Below are 8235 nucleotides of genomic sequence, written 5' to 3' on the forward strand. Positions count from 1 at the left end.
GTTCTATCTAAGGAGTGTCCAGGAGAAATCTGCTCCATAGCCCTCTCTTAGTTTCTGGTGGTTTGTAGCTAATACTTCGTGTTTGTGGCCCTACAGACCAATCACCCCAGTATGTGCCTTTAGATTTATGTGGTCTTTTCCCTGTGTGTGTGTCCAGACCCAAATCTCTCCTTTTAATAAAGATTTTTATATTGCATTGGGAGTTCACTGCTCCAGTATGATGGCATCTTAATAAATCACTTTCACGATAACCTTATTTCTAAACAATATCGCATTCTGAGGTATTGAGCGTTAAGACTTCAACAATTTGGGGAAGGTGTGACTCAACTGACGATACTGTGAAGTGCTCAAAGCCCACCAAAATCTTGTATTCAAAGTCCATGTCTCACTCAACAAGTATATTCTTTACTCATAAATCCAAAGGCTCTCTGAAAAATGACTGCAGTAAACAGTGGTGATAATTGAGCAATAACTATAAGTCAGTGTTGGAGTGCAGTAATTCAGCAAATCAGGAAACATAACTCATCAGAGAGGCAGAGTAGTCCTGGGAGAAAGAGCCCAACCAAGGCTATAGTCATGTTTGTACTTTGGAGAGGTGCTAAGAATACTGTTTATTGGGAGAGTGTTTTCCTAGTCTACACAAGACCTTGGTTCCCATCCCTAGCAATGCAAAACAACAACAATAAAAATGTTTTGATTGTTAATAGTCTAGAGAATCTGACTACTCTTGGGTGAGCATTCTGCAAAGGGCACTTCCTGCATCTCAAATGGCAAATACCACTACCCACTCATCAAAGGGAAGGGTAGAGCTCTTACTGTCATATATTCTTGCTCATCAATATTCTGACGCATTGAAAGCATCTGTAGACAAAATTCCTGACAAGCAAACCTATAATTGTTTAAGCAGCTATATATACTGATGCCTGATAATGCAAGGGGTCTCTGTTACCTGGATCTCCGTGGTCCCAGTGTGAGTAGCCACAGAGAACAGAGTTGCTATCTGCCACCCACTAACAACACTTCCCACTGGTAATCCAACAAAATAATTTACCTTACTTATAAATACAGAAGACCTTCAGAAAATTAATTTGCTGTGTGACAGTATTAGAGCACAGTTATATAATGAATATGACACCAAAGGTCTCTGGCCTTGTTAGATTACATTGCAAGGATAGAAGCAGACAATAAGAAAGTAAATAAAATAATTACAAATTGTGAGAAATGTTCTGAAGGAAATTAACAAGCTGATGAGTTAGATAATGAAAAATTCAGAAATGAGGGGAATAAGAACGCCAACGGTTGACAAGCTAGTTAAAAGCTTTTCTGATGAAGAGCTGGTTTAGTCTTTGGTGAACTAGGGTTACAAAGATATGGGGTAAGAGGTAACTCAGACATGGATAAACACATGCAGAAAAGGCTTTTAGTGGACTGTATGTGTCATTTTCAAGGAACGCCGTATCTAGAGTAAGACAGTAGGGAAGCATGGTAGAAAAATGAGACCCAAGAGGCATCAAGGTACCAGATTATGTCATGCCTTTTAGGGTTTGGATTGTAGTTTGTGATAGGAACTTCATAGAAAGTTTTGACCAAAAGAATAGCATTGTTTAAACTGATATATTAGAAGATCATTCTGGCAGCTGCAATGAAAACTGAATATAGTGGAGCAAGGATTCCACTTGGGAAGCTATTGAAGCTATTTGAAAGGATGTAACGGTGGCCAGGGAAGGGGTAAACACACACACAAGAGATTGGGATATAGAAGTGACATAAAATAGACTCAGTGGATTGGATATGGATGGGGAAAGAGAAGGAGGCAGATGGGCCAATAGTGTACAGAGAACCTATGGGAAAAGAATGATGATTATTACCTGACAGTAAAATTACTAGGACCTCTGCCTCTTCCCACAGAGGTTTCTATGCTGCGAGGATAAGGGTTCCCACAAGGCCAGGCCTGACAGACTAACTCGAAGGGGCATATGTAATAAAACTCTAGGCTAGGTATCTATCTCCATCTGCAAGGCGAACAGGGGAGTCCAGCGTTTGAGGCCTACTCTTCAGACTGTGCAATTTCCCTATTAATATTTTCAGTGCTGACCAATGAAAATTCTATTATCTATTAGCCTGTGTCAATATAATGGGTTTTTAGCCAACTTAAAAAGTCCCTCAAAAACGTTCTACTGTTTACCATTCTACCTTTCCTCTGTGTGATGCGCTGGCTCCAAAAGCACTATGACTATGTCTACTCAAGAAACAATACCACTCTTGGGCATATACCCAAAAGATGCTCAATCATACTACAAAAGCATTTGTTCAACTATGTTCATAGCAGCACTATTTGTAACAGCCAAAACCTGGAAACAACCTTGGTGCCCCTCAATAGAAGAATGGATAAATGGATAAAGAAAATGTGGCACATTTACACATTAGAGTACTACTCAGTGGGAAAAAAAATGACATCTTGAATTTTGCATGCATATGGATGGAATTAGAAAACACTATCCTGAGTGAGGTAACCCAGACCCAAAAAGATGAATATGGTATGTACTCACTCATAAGTGTATCCTAGCTATAAACAAAGGACATTGAGCCTATAGTTCATGATCCTAGAGAAGCTAAGTAATAAGGTGAATCCAAAGAAAATATATATAGACCCATCTGGAAATCGGAAACAGACAGGATTGATTGGCAAGGTTGGGATGGGGGGAGAGGGGAGGGTAGAAGGAGAAGGGGGGGAGAGGAGAACTTGAGGGAATGGGATGGTCGAGATAGAAGGACAGAGATGAGAGCAAGGAGAGAGATATCTTGATTGAGGGAGCCATTATAGGGTTAGCAGAAACCTGGCTCTTGAGAAATTCCCAGGAATCCACAAGGATGACCCCAGCTAAGACCCTAAGCAATAGAGGAGAGGAGGCCTAATCTTGACTCGCTCTGTAGTCAGACTGATGACTATCTTAAATATCACCATAGAACCTTTATCCAGCAACTGATAGAGGCAGAAGCAGACCCACATCAGAGCACTGGACTGAGCTCCCAAAGTCCAGTTGAAGAGTGGAGGAAGTGAGAATATGAGCAAGGTCAAGACCATGATGGGTTCACCCACTGAAACAGTTTTTCTGGGCTAATAGGAGCTCACCAACTCCAGTTGGACTGGGAAGGAACAAGCATAGATCCAAACTAGTTCTTCTGAATGTGGTTGACAGTTGCATGGCTGGGGCAGACTGAGGGGCCACTGGCAGTGGCACCAGGATTTATCCCTACTGCATGTATTGGCTTTTAGGGGGCCTATTCTCTTTGAATATATACCTTGCTCAGCCTAGATATAGTAGGGAAGGCCTTGGACTTTCCACAAAGCAATGTGCCTTACCCTCTCTGAGGAGTGGATGGGGATGGGGTGGGAGGGTATGTGGAGGGAATGGGAGGAGGGAAGAAAGGAATGGGAACTTGGATTGGTATTTTTTTTAAAATCTAATAAATTTTTAAAAATAAATAATAAATAAAAAGAAAACATGTATTGAAAATTTTCAAAATAAAAAATATAATCAGCAAAATCTGAAAGGTGCAATTTTTACTAATTTATTTAACTATTTTATGTGCATTGGTTTGAAGGTGTCAGATCCTCAGGAACTGGAGTTAGACAGTTTTGAGCTGCCATGTGGGTGCTGGGAGTTGAACCTGGGTCCTCTAGAAGAGCAGTCACTGCTGTTAACCACTGAGCCATCTCTCCAGCCCCTGAAAGGTATAATTTTGCAGCCCACGAGCTCTGCACATTGACAGATTGAAATGTCTGGGGGCAGGCATGAAGCTCAGTAATAACGCCCTTACCTAATATGCAGAAGGCCCTGGGTTCGATCTCCAGAATCACAAAACAACTAAGCAAGCCAGCAATAACTTCTGGTTTAGTATAGTGCTATGTTGTAACAGTTCCAGCACTATGCAGGCTGGAGCAGTAAGATCATGATTCCTCTATCAGCCTGGGCTACACAGTGATTTGCGGGCTCGCCTGTACTATAAAGCAAGACCCTTTCCAAATAAATAAATATCATCTTTATAACATAGGAAAGATGATCTACATCACAGGAAAACAAAAACCCACAGTAATACATCACTTTACGCCACTAAGGTGGCTATCATCAAAAGATAGACAGCAACAAGAATTGGCAAGTGTGTAGAGAGATCAGATCCCTCGCATACTGCTCGCAGGGATGCAAAATGAAGTAGCTTCTTTGAAAAATAGCCTGGAAGCTTCTTAAACATTAGTCATAAAGGTACCATATGAGTCAGCAATTTCACCCCTGAACGTGCTCCCAAAGGAAATGGAAGCACATGTCCATTAAAGCCTTGCATACGATTCTCACCGCGGTATTATTTGCACTCGGCAAAAAGTAAAAACAATCTTAAATATGTATCACCTGATGAATGGGAAACTCCAAGGCTTTTCTGTAAAAGTAAATATTGTTCAACAATAAAAGGAATGGATGAAGGATACATGGCACCTGGGTGAACCCTGAAAATAAATTCATAGAGTTTGAGTTTTCTTTTGAGGATGATTAAAACTCTCTGAAATTATATAATAATAATGAGTGTGCAACTTTGTAAATACACTAAAATTCAATGAATTGAACTTTTAAATTGGTATACTTTATGGGACAGAAAAGGCATTTCTGTAAGCCTGTGTTTTATGTCATTTGTCAAAGAGTCAATTCCCGCAACCTTCCAGAACAACAAAGTCCCTTCTTGTGATGTCAGAAGTGTTAGTAGTTGGCACTTGTCTATATAGTAGCAACTAGTCACCTGTAGGAGCTGAGTACTCAGCATGTGAGTTTTGCTTCTCTTATTTTAATGGAATGGGTTAAAGAGCCCTGTGTTGTAAGTATTCACCACATTGTACAGTTCAGCTTGAGTTTATAAAAAAAATTACAATGCCCTCTCAAACTTCATCCTTCACTAGATAGATAGATAGAGAGAGAGAGAGAGAGAGAGAGAGAGAGAGAGAGAGAGCTCAAACTCTATCTCCTTTTCCCCCAAGTTAGACCTTGGCAAGCTCTGATCATATATATATGATTATATATGAGATCATATATATATGACATCATATATATATGAGAGAGAGAGAACTTATTAATAAAGTTAATTTCAGCCCAAATTAACTATTCAGTGTAAAAGATTCAAAGGTACCAAACACGGAGCTTCAATGCCCCGTGATAATGTCGAAAAAGTCAGCCATTCTTCCACTCGTCGAGAATGCTCTAAAAACACATTACAAGGAAAGCGCAGTGCTACATGCCTACAATTCCAGCACTTTGGAAGCTGAGGCAGGAAGCTTGTGAGTCTGAGGACAGTGTGGGCTACAACAACAAGAGCCTGTCTTTAAACTAACAGACAAATCATAAAACACTCTTTTGTTGTTGTTGAGTTTGGTTTTGGTATTTGGGGTAGCTTTTGTTTGGTTTTTCAGTTTGTGTTTTGTTTTGTTTTGTTTTGTTTTGTTTTGTTTTGTTTTTGAGACAGGGTCTCTCTCTGTAGTCCTGGCAGTCCTAGACCAAGTTGAACTGAAACTCACAGGGTTCCTCCTGCCTCTGCCTCCTAAGTGCTGGGATTAAAGGTGTGCATGACCAAGCCTAGCCTATAACACACTCCATACAGCAAAGCCTGCCCTGTTACATTTAGCCTGCCTTCTTGCTCTCTCTCCCTTTCTCTTTATCTCCTTCTCAGCCTTATGAGGACTTTGGGGGAAGGTCCACTTGAAAGCCAGGAGGAGAGCCTTCACTAGTAGGAAAATTGGTTGACATCTTGACCTTAAATCTCCCATTCTCTACAACGATGAGAAATAAAGATGTGTTGTTTAAAACATGCAGTCACAGCAGCCCAAGCCAACTAAAACAGCACAGGGAAACTTAACTCCTAGGTCTTTCTACCTATTCTTGCCTTATACTTTAACTCTTGCTACATTCCATGACTGTTTGACCCGGAACCCTACCTGTTTGTCCCTTCTTACTGTTCCGGCTCTTACCTTTTGGACTGCGTGACTGGTGATTTCTTCTTACTAAACTTCGGTATTGTTCTATGAACACATTTTTCTCCACTGTCAACCCATCCGGTTGAAGCATTTCTGAGTCACTCTCTGCTTGATCTGCCCCCAATCTTTCCCCCACAATGACCCTCACAGTTAGGAGGCCAGTGACTGAAGCTATATCATTATTTCAAGGACAAAAATATTTTCCAGGAAGAAAGTAATGCATTGCTCACTAATTAAAGAACAATTGTACTTAACAGTTTGATAATCAAAAAGAATTATTGCCTGGATTCATGAATTTGGGTCATAAACATTCTCAACAAACTTGTAATGCTTTAAAGGGAGCTCCATAAGTTTATTTAAAACCTTGTACACATGTTATAATTTTGACTAAGGACACTACTCAAAAACTTGATACAAGCTCTCCTATACCACATCTCTTCCATTTTTCATGCCATGACTACATTAGACTCCTGTACCACTCTGTTTCTAGTTCATGCTATTTCATGTTCCATGTCCTGTCATACCAAACTCAGAAAGGTTTGGATAATACTCATCACCACCAAACAGAGGTCTAAAGTCGTAGGGCTTCAAACTGAGTTGATGTATAAAACAAGCACACGTGTACCAAATGCCTAACTTATGTAACAAGACCTGTGGTGTAGATTTTGGATAAGAAAATAGAAGAAAACTTTCTTGCCTTGGGGAAGCAGGCTGGGGAAAGATAAATCAACATCTTAGCAGGTAGGTAATGCCAAGTGACAAAGTTGCCACTGTGCCCTGCAGGTCCCATTTCAACCTTTATTATAAGAAATGTGGTTTCCCAACAGGCCCTGGATACAGCAAGGAGCTGGTCGGTGTTTGCTGTTGATGGTGATGATGATGTATTTTTCCAGAAATTAGCTCTGAAATCTGAGCATTGTTCAGATTAAAGCCCAGGTTAGTTTCATCAGGAACTGCCGGTCACGGGCATGGATAACCTTTCAGCTAAGGGTTTATTTGCTAAAATGAGCAATGTTATCAACTGAACTTAATTCATATGGATGAGATTGTTATATTTCAAGACAGTCTCTCCTTAATTCTTCAAATTACTGGCTACTTGAGTCAACTGCCTGTCACCTACTTAACATAGAAACAGTTTCTATCCCCACTCCTCCTGTCCCAGAGCATAAGGTACAAACCCTTCTAGACATACAACCACGTGTTGTTATCAATCAGGTAACAGATTTTGGCACACTTCAGTTTCCTCATCTATAGTCTATTATCTTCATGAAATATACAGGAGACAGAAAGATGGCGTCATAATCCTCCAGGAAGTTTTGTAAAAAGTATCGTGCATGAGAGAAAAACGAAAGGAAAATCATAATGTTTTATTAGGTGTGTGCTGATTATCAAATGGTATTTCCGAAAAGCATCAAAGACGTCCAAGCTAGCTTTTGTATGAGGACAGTGTGCCCTCATTCACATAAAATACTTCATGAATGCATTTTTACCCTGAAACTCTAGCATGTCCTGCAGCTATACTGACCAGTAGGAGGCAGTCACTAAGTCTTAAGTGGTAGTATTTTTTCTAATAGTTGATTTCTAGTACCTTCTATAGGTTGGGAGAGAGAATTAAAAAAAAAACGTATTTTCTTACCTGAAAGAAAGATAAAACTCAAAACAAGAATCAATCCATAAAGCCTCTGATGCAGTGTGTACTTCTTCATTGTCTACCCTGTGTTCAAAGAGTCAAAATATGCTCAGATCAGACTCCAAACAAGCAATTTCTAGATGCATGTGATTACACCGCTCCCTCGTTATTTCACATAAGGGATCCCCACCCCCATGAGTCATTCTCAGTGGCTACAGCTACACTGGCTGATCTTATTATATCCCTACTATGTGCCACTGTGTTACTAGCTGGGCATAGAGTGAGGAAAGCAGTTAGCTCAGTGAGAAGAGCCATATACAAAACATAATTAGAAAGAAACTACTTGAAGTTTTAAAAATCCTTAGTTTCTGGGTGGGTTTTGCTTTCAGGGTTTTTATGTGATTTTTAGTTGACATACAATTATCTATTTTTGTGGGCTACACTGTGTTGCTGTGATACATGTATTCTCTGTGTAATAATCATGTCAGAGTGGAAGGAGCACCATGACAGAAGTAACTCATCAAATAAATCTTGTTCTCGAACCAGATCTGTTTCTAGAAACCTGGCCACCACCTCATTATTTTCACCC

Source organism: Chionomys nivalis, chromosome X, assembly GCF_950005125.1.
Source record: "Chionomys nivalis chromosome X, mChiNiv1.1, whole genome shotgun sequence".
Lineage (NCBI taxonomy): Eukaryota > Metazoa > Chordata > Mammalia > Rodentia > Cricetidae > Chionomys > Chionomys nivalis.